Source organism: Canis aureus, chromosome 19, assembly GCF_053574225.1.
Source record: "Canis aureus isolate CA01 chromosome 19, VMU_Caureus_v.1.0, whole genome shotgun sequence".
NCBI lineage: Eukaryota > Metazoa > Chordata > Mammalia > Carnivora > Canidae > Canis > Canis aureus.
This window is the reverse complement of record NC_135629.1, coordinates 58,014,634-58,023,283: the sequence shown is the minus strand read 5'-3', so window position 1 is coordinate 58,023,283 and position 8,650 is coordinate 58,014,634. Positions and strand designations below refer to the sequence as shown.

At 65.9% G+C, this 8,650-nt stretch overlaps 1 long non-coding RNA gene across 3 annotated transcripts; it reads left to right on the top strand.

The window, feature by feature from the left end:
- Window positions 1–1,763: 1,763 nt before the first annotated feature.
- On the top strand, window positions 1,764–5,758 carry LOC144289392 (uncharacterized). Of its 3 annotated transcripts, XR_013357284.1 has the most exons (4): window positions 1,764–2,376; window positions 3,601–3,675; window positions 4,690–4,854; window positions 4,959–5,758. It is a non-coding gene; the product is annotated as an uncharacterized LOC144289392 (long non-coding RNA). The 3 variants fall into 3 exon arrangements; XR_013357285.1 differs by having other exon boundaries at window positions 1,764–3,675; window positions 4,793–4,854; XR_013357283.1 differs by having other exon boundaries at window positions 1,764–3,675.
- Window positions 5,759–8,650: the final 2,892 nt, after the last annotated feature.

The following is an 8,650-nucleotide window of genomic DNA, read 5'->3' as shown; positions in this document are numbered from 1 at the left end:
CCCAGGCCATGACCCTTCCCCCCGCTGGCTTACCACCTCACCCAGGCTGAGACCCTGTGTCCTCTGCCTCCTGCCACGCACATGCCACACACCTTCCCAGCCTCCACACTTCCTCCAGGGAGCCCTGCTGGATTGCTCCAGGTCTCACAGACCTGCAGGCCCAGAGGTCCCCCTGCCTGCAGCCGTGGCACACCAGATGCCCCCCTCTCACCCCCCACCCCCTGCCAGAAGCAAGAGGTCCTCGACCCTCTCTGTTCACATCTGGAATCACCAGGGTCTGCTTGTTCATAATGCAGTGTCTGGCGCCCAAACCCCAGAAGTGGGGAGCCAGGGTACCCGAGTCTTTTGTGCCCAGAGAACATGCTGAGGAAACCAGTTATTAAGGCGCTCTCCAAAGTACGGAGCGGGTCTTTCCTTGGGCCCAGACCCAGGCACAAGGTGCTGTCCCCCCCACCCCAACTTGTTGAATGGGGCTCAGTGGCCTCACTGGCCAGGCCCCAGAGGCCCAGGGGTCACCCAGGCCCACCCCAGGGGACGGAGAGACGCTTCCCACCCCATCTCTGGTGTTGCTTGGACACAGGCCCGCGGTGCAGAGGGCTCAGCCCTGCGCCCCCAAATACCTCCCCAGCAGGCTGAGCTGTCCCCAGCCCCAGGGATGGAGCCCGTCCTGGTGTGGACCCCAGGCGCCCCCTTCTCCTCCCCGGCATCTCCACCTCCCGGCTGGGGCTGGACCCGACGCCGCGGGGATGAAGCCTTCATCCTCATCGTCCCCCACCCCCCAGACCCAGCCAGCGCTCCCTTCTTCCCCGTGGAAGGGGGCGCATCCTTCCAGCGGCCCCACTGCCCCACACAGACGCCCACCCCGCTCCCCGCTCCTCTGCGCCCCGGGGGAAGGGCGGGGGGACCCCCGCCTGGGGAGTGGCCCCCAAAGTTTCCAGGGGCAGCGCCGGGGGCCTGGCGGGGAGCCACGCGCCCAGGAGGGGCGCGCGGGGCGGGGGTCCCCGGGGCGGGGATGGGGCGCGGGTGGGGACTGCGGGGCGCGGGCGGAGCGGGGTCGCCGGCCGGCGCGGCCACTCACCTGGGCGGCTCCGCCGCGGACACGGGCGGGCTGCGGCGCGGGGGCCGCCCGGAGCCGACACGAGCCGCCGCCGCCGCCTCCCGGGCCGCCGTGCGCGCCCCCGCCGCGCGCCCCCGCCGCCCTCCCGGCTCCGGGCTCCGGGCTCCGGCTCCGGCTCCGGCTCCGGCTCTCGGCGCGGGGACGCGCGGGGCTGCGCTGGCCGTGCGCGCCGCCTGCTCGGGGCTGGGGTGCGCGGCGCCGGGGCCGCAGGTGTGCGGGGCGCGCGGGGCCACGTGCGCGCAGGTGCCGGGACGCGCGCGGTGGGGGGAGGGCCGGGGGCTGGGGGGGCTGGGGGGGCTGGAGGGGGCAGGGGCTGGGAGGGGGTGGGGGGGCAGGGGGTCAGGGGCTGGGAGGGGGCAGGGGCTGGGAGAGGGGCTGGGGGGGCAGGGAGGGGGCAGGGGCTGGGAGGGGGGCTGGGGGGGCAGGGGGTCAGGGGCTGGGAGGGGGCAGGGGCTGGGAGAGGGGCTGGGGGGGCAGGGAGGGGGCAGGGGCTGGGAGGGGGGCTGGGACGGGGTGGGGGCTGGCAGGCCCCGGGCAGGGACGGGTAGGCCCTGGGGGCGGGAGCAGGGATGGGGGCTGGAAGGGGGCGTGGCCGCAGGGACTGGGGGGGGGGGCGGGCTCCCGAGGACCCCTGGGGCCGAAGCCTTGGTGGGTGCGTGGAGGCCTCGGTGCAGGGAAGGGGGGGGTCCGCTGGGCTGCTCCCGGCTCTGCCCCCCTCCTCCCTGCCCTGCCAGGCCCTCAGTCCTGGTCACCACCACCAGGCCCTTGCACACCTGCCTCAGCCCCTTCCCCGGGAAACCGCACCACCGTGCTCCTGAACCCACCAGGGCTCCTTGCCCTGGGGATCAAGTGTGAAGTCCGAGTGTGTTTGAGTGTGTTCCGGGCCCCACCGCCTGCCCCTTCCTCCCATCCCCCCACCCCAGGGCCGGCTCTTCCTCAAGCCTGCGCTGCTGCCAGCAGCCTCAGGGCCTCTGCATTTGCTCTGCCCTCTGCCTTCATCCCTCCTTGGCCAGTTTGCAGTCACTCGTGCGTGAGTGACCGGGCTTTCCCACCGTTGTGCCCTCACCCCGCGTGGCAGTCTGCAGAGTGCTCAGCGGATGTTTGCGGGAAGAATGAGCCTTTCTACCTGGACCTCCTGTGAATAGCGTGGGGACCCGTGGGTGCCCCTGAGCTCCGGAGGCGCTTCACCTGCTGCGAGGCGACTTGTCAGAACACACGCTAGAGTCACGGAGCGCAGGGTCCCTATTTCCATCTGCCAGGTGGGATACGGCGGGTCCCACGTGGAAGCAAGACAGGGCAGGAATGGGACTAGGAGTGGGGTGTCCTAGCCTCCAGGACAGGCCTGTCCCGCACCAGCCAGGGGTGAGCACGCTGTGGAGTCCGGCGGGCCCCGGGGGGTGGGGGGGCACCCTCACTCCCATCGGGCTGGGAACACCAGTGCTCAGCTCGTTTTAAACGCAGGCCCTTTGCTGCTCACTGCGCTCACGGTCCCATTTCACAGATGAGCAAATCGAGGCTGGGAGATGACATTGTCCCCAGGGAGGGCCGTGAGTGGAGGGCCCCGGGTGTGTAACCTTGTACTCTCCCACCCCCGGTCCTCCCTGCCCGCCGCATCCTCCCAGCTGCTTGGATGGCAGCTTGGCGTCCGCTCAGCCACCTGTGACTCAAGCAGGCTCTGTTCCCAGACTGTCGCGTTGGCTGGAGGCCCAGAAACTGCATCTCGGGAGGCCGCAGGCCAGGGCCCCCCGCAGGACGGGGGGTGGGGTGGCTCCCTTCCTGGCCACAGAGAGGTCCAGAAGGAGGATGTGGGCAGCCCTCCCGCGCGGCTCCCCACCCCCAGGAGCAGCCTGGGCCGCACAGACGAGTCATCGTGACGGGCCTGCCATGCGGCCTCGGGTGGTCACTTCCCTTCCCTGGGCTTCTGGGTGTCCCTTGTGACACCTGCCCCTCCCGACACCCACTTCCCAGGACCCCCGGAGGAGAGCGTTACTGAGCACCTATGGTGTGCCAGGCCGCGTGCTGGAGGGGGGAGACGCTCCGGGAAATGTGGGGGTTCACCGCGGCTGGCGGGGGAAGCAGGTTCATGAAATAATCATGAAGCGGGTGGAAATCTCAGCAGAGACACCCAGTGCCCAACCCGGGCGGGTGGGGGGCAGGGACGCTTCTGCTAGGAGGGGCGCTGGGGGCCAGCCCTGCAGGCAGACAGGTAGACGGGAACCACGGCCTGGGGTTTGGGGTTCGAATGGGGATCCTGCCCCCGCCAGGCTGCGGGGCGGGCAGGGAGGCCTCGGCGGCGGCTCAGGACCCGCACGCAGCTGTTCCCTCGGCAGCGCCCTTAGACCCGTCCTCCCCGCCGCCCCTGGCTCCCGTCTCCGCCCCTTGCCTGCTCCGGGTGCTCTCCCCACTTAGAGACTCTGTAATTTACTGATTTATCCTCTTTATCGTGGACGCTTCCTTCTTTGCTGCCGTGGCTCTGGGAACAGCGGGCGTCCAGTAGATACTGGTTGAAGGGCTGAGTGACCCAAGTGTTGTTCACGGCCGTGGACTGGCTCCCAGAGGTGGGGCTGCTGTTTTTTTTTTTTAATATTTTATTTATTTATTCATGAGAGACAGAGAGAGGCAGAGACACAGGCAGAGGGAGAAGCAGGCTCCCTGCGGGGGGCCCGACGTGGGACTCGATCCCGGGACCCCAGGGTCACGCCCTGAGCCGAAGGCGGATGCTCCACCGCTGAGCCACCCAGCTGCCCGAGGTGGGGTTTCTGAGTGGGAAGTGGCACCCCAGTTTTCCTCTCGGCACCTACCACTTCCTGCAACCACGGCTCGTCTTCTCCTTTCTGTTCGCGGTGTGTCCCAGGGCAGCGCCTGCAGAGTGCAGGGACCGTGCCTGTCTCACGCACTGCCGTGTCCCCAGAGCACACAGTGGGTGCTCAGCAAACAGCTAGAGCGTGCACGCTGGCCTCTGCTGCTCCCTTGCATCTAGCAGGGTGGGGGAGGTGCGCCCAGCATCCGCAGCAGGAGGGTGCCAGCGGGGGAAGGGCACCGTGTGGAATCGGGGTCGATCAGGCCTCCCACGTGGTGGGTGGTAGCACCTGGTTGCCAGGGTGACGACCACCTGTGCTGGGGATGTTGCCGTGGAGGTGGACCACCCTGGAGGAGAGCACAGCTGCAGATGGGAAAGCCTTTGGGGGGGACATGGAGGTGGCGGCCTGCCCCGGGGGCTCCTGGAGCCCTGCTGTGTCCCTCTGGGTGGGGTGTGCCTGGGTCACGGGCTCACCCATCTCGTGCCCTGCTGCCTGGGAAAGCCAGCAGGAGCCCTTAGGTGGCAGTAATTGTTTCCAAAATTAAAATCCCTGGGGCGCCTGGGGGGGCTCAGCGGTGGAGCGCCTGCCTTTGGCTCAGGGAGTAACCCCTGGGTCCCGGGATCGAGTCCCTCATCGGGCTCCCCGCAGGGGGCCCGCTTCTCCCTCGGCCTGTGTCTCTGCCTCTCTCTCTGTGTCTCTCATGAATAAATAAAATCTTTTAAAAAATTAAATAAAATTAAAATCCCTTCTCCCCGTGCCTTCTCCCTCCAGCATGATGCGCAGGATTGGTGGTCGTGGCCGGGGAGGGAGGCTGTGGGGCGGGCGGCCTGGGAGCTGCAGGTGTGGCACCGGACGAGCGGCTTCCCCTCTGCAGCTGGAGTGGAGTCATCGGTTGCCGAGAGGCCAGCGCGCAGGGACGGAGGCCTTGGGCCCCAGGTACCTACCTGTCCCCGCGGTGTGACCTCGAGCTGGGGACCTAACCTCTCTGGGCCGCGGTGGGGCCTCACCTGCAACGTGGGGATGACAGCGAGTCCCTCCAGGTTGTCAGAGGACGAACGGGGAGGTCGTACCTGCGAGACCGACTGCTCCACGCTCAACGGCCAGGAGCGATTATCGGGTATGGTTTACGGGGTCAGCATTTCCGCACGCTGCGCGCCGTGCACCTGGGATGCCGGGTCCCCAGGCGCAGCTCCGTGGTCGGGCTGGGGAGACAAAGGGGTCCCCGGTCCGGGCTGCAAGGCGAGTGTCACGGGAGGGTGGTCTGGAGTTGAGTCATGCGGCTCCGTGTGGCTGCCTCGGTGTCTACTCTGATTGGCTTGGTGGCCCCCGGGGGGGGGAGGGTTAGCCTGGCATCGGCCCCTCAGACAGGTGCACGCCCCGGGGGCGCATCTGGGGCACACCAAGTGCCCGCCCCTGCCATGACTCCCACGGCCCCCCTGGGATCAACAGGTTCCCCACCGCGGGGGGGTTTCCCCAGGGGCCCCCTAACTAGGACCCTGACGAGTCCACCAAAACCCCTGCTGTCCCTCAGCTGAAGCCCAGGGACCCCAAAACCCATGGACCCTAATAAAGGCACGTGCCCGGTCCTGCCGCTCTCACTGCCGGCACCCTGTCCGGCTCCCCCGGGCCCGGGGGCTCCTGAACTTCTCCGGTCCTTCCATGGAAACAGGCTCGCCATCCAGTGCCCCGGGGCTCTGCTGAAGAATTGTCGATTTAGGGGCACCTGGGTGGCCCAGCCGTTGAGCGTCTGCCTTGGGCTCAGGGTGTGACCCTGGGGTCCTGGGATCGAGTCCTGCATCGGGCTCCCTGCGGGGAGCCTGCTTCTCCCTCTGCCCGTGTCTCTCATGAATAAATAAATAAAAATCTTTAAAAAAAAAAAAAGAATTGTTGATTTAACAAAGTCACAACAAGGGGACAGTGCGACTGGAAATCTAAGAGCGAGGGAGCAAGAAAAGGTGAGTATGAAGAGGCGCTCGGGGGCGCCCGGTGGGCTCAGTCCATGGAGCGTGTGACTCTTCATCTCAGGGTTGTGAGTTTGAGCCCCACGTCGGGTATAGAGATGACTTTAATATATAAAATCTTAAAAAAGAAAAAAAGAGGTACTCAGGCTTTTTCTGAAGGGAAGTAGGGAGGCCCAGAGGATTCTAGGCAGGGGCGGGGTGGGGGACATGAGGATTGGCCTTGTGTGGCCACGTGGGAGGGATCTAAGCATGGAAACTTCGAGAAGCGTCCCCCTGCCGCAGGACATCCCACGCGGAGCATGTTCTCGTTTCTAATGGAATTCAGCCTCCACCCTTAAAAACATACCCTCTGGGCAGCCCGGGTGGCTCAGCGGCTTAGCGTCGCCTTTAGCCCAGGGCGTGACCCTGGGGTCCCGGGATCGAGTCCCGCGTCGGGCTCCCCCCTGCTTGTCCCTGCCTGTGTCTCTGCCTCCCTCTGCCTCTCTGTGCTTCTCATTAATAAATAAATACAATTAAAAAAAAAAACCCACACACTCTGCTCTGCTACACACGGAAATTAACAGCCTCCCCTGCAGATCCCAGTAGAACCGCTTGTGCACGATCACGGTTTGTTATGGAAATTTTATAAAAAAAAAAAAGAAATTTTATTATTATTTTTCTTTTTTTTTAAATAGGCCCCCCTGCCCAATGTGGGGCTCGAACTCAGCGACCCCAAGATCAAGACTCCCATGCTCCATGTGCTGAGCCCACCGGGTGCCCCTGGAGATTCTCAAACACAAGCGAAAGCCGAGGGCGTCGTACAGCGAACCCCCCACGAACCCATCGCCCGGGGGCCCTGGGGCTTCGTGAGTGCGCCTCAGGCTCCGCCGCAGTACACCCCTGACGTGTGTGATTCTGTCCACATCTAACATATCAGGACTTAAAAAAAAAAAAAAACCCAAATCCAACAATTCCATTTTCATCCTTTACAAATTTTTTTTAAAGATTTATTTATTTATTCACAAGAGACACAGAGAGAGACAGAGACGCAGGGAGCCCGACGTGGGACTCGATCCCAGGACTCCAGGATCACACCCTGGGCCAAAGGCAGAAGCTCAACCGCTGAGCCACCCGGGCGTCCCTATTATTTGTTCCTTAAATGCTTCAGGATAGATTCCGAAGGGAGGCTTGTCAGCACCTGCTGATGGATGGGATGTGCAGGGAGGGAGGCACCCAGGGGGACCCCGAGGTTTGGGGCCTGAGCAGGTGGCGGGGGATGGTGGGAGCAGGGCGGGGTGTGGAAGGGGCAGGCAGCAGAGGCCCTGGGTGCACAGCGTCCCCTCCCCGAGAGCCAGAGCCGCCCCACGAGGCCTCACCGGGCAGTGCTCCGAAACCAGGAGGGGGATCCCAGTGAGGAGGCGGAGCGGGCAAGGAGGGCCAGAGGCCCTGGCCACGACCACGAACGGGAGAAAAGACGCGACACTGTGCTCCCAAGAAATCCCTGCCCGGGGAGGGGCTGCTGTGTCCCCCGTTAACAGATGGACAGAGACCAAGCCCGGGCCCGCCCGCGTACCCTCCCCTTCATCCGCTGCCCACGAATCCTTCCTCGAAACCAGGCTCCGAGCCTCTGGTGACATCCGGGTCGGGCACGGATTGCCCTCAAGCCCCCCCGCACCCGCTCCAGCAACTCATGTCCGGAGCGCGGGCAGGAGGTCACGGCGTGGTGAGCCACCCCCTGCGTGGGCAAGCCCTCACCCCCCCCTGCCTCCCTTGTGCGGGGAGGCGGGGGGGGGGGCGCCGCGTTCCTCCCTTGTGGTCTCTCTCCTGCCTACCCGGGAACCTGCCGGCCCGGGAGCACTTGCGAGGGACCGATTTCCAGCCCTGAGCAAGAGAGGGACGGACACTCGCTCCTTCCCACCGAAGCCGCACGCAGGTGACCAGGAGTTTCTGGAAGGGTCAGAGAGCATTTCTGCAGGCGGGCCGTGGCTCCGGGTGCTGTCCCTGGAGACCGTGGGAGACCCTCACGTCCATCCCCAACGTCCCCCCCCACCAGGATGCATCGGGAAATGCTGCCACCAGCTCCAGCCGGGCCACTTGGGCAGGAGGATGCTTACCCATTTTGCAACACGGCTTGGCCCCAGGATAAGCCGGAGGGCGAGGAGGTCTGGCCATAAAGGGGTGGTGTTCACTGTCACATGGGGCCGCGTATGCACAGCCCCTCCGTCCTGCCTGCGTGGCCCCCGGGGGCGACCCCCACGGACACAGGGCCCCAGAGGAGGGACGGCACAACCCAAGCCCCAGCCGGCGCCGCTAGCCCCGGCCCCCCCAACCCGCCACCCAACACTTTCCGGGCCTGACGCAGACGTTCGATCTCGCCTGGAAGGCCGCCCGGGGGCCTCGCGCCCTCCGCCGTGACCCGGGGCTTCTGCACCTGCTCCGCCGGGCCGCCTGCCACCCCCGCACCTGCCGGGGACCTCAGACGGCCGAGCCTCCGGGAGGGCATGGAGGGCTGTGTCACCAGGCCAGCGAGCTGTGTGACAGGAGGGGAATCCCGTCCTCTTCCGATCGCCCACGAATGTGCACCCAGAGCCTCGGGAGGGCTGTGGGGCTCAGCCAGTGACGGGCCACGGGATGGGGGCCTGGAAGAGGGACAGCCCCAGGCCCAAAGGAGCTGTGCTCCCACCTCTCCCCGGTCATGGCCACGGCTGGCTGACAGGCCCGAGGCTTCCGGACGTTCCCAAGAAGACCACGGCCACCCCATGGCCCCCGTGGAGGGGCTGGGGAGCTCCCTC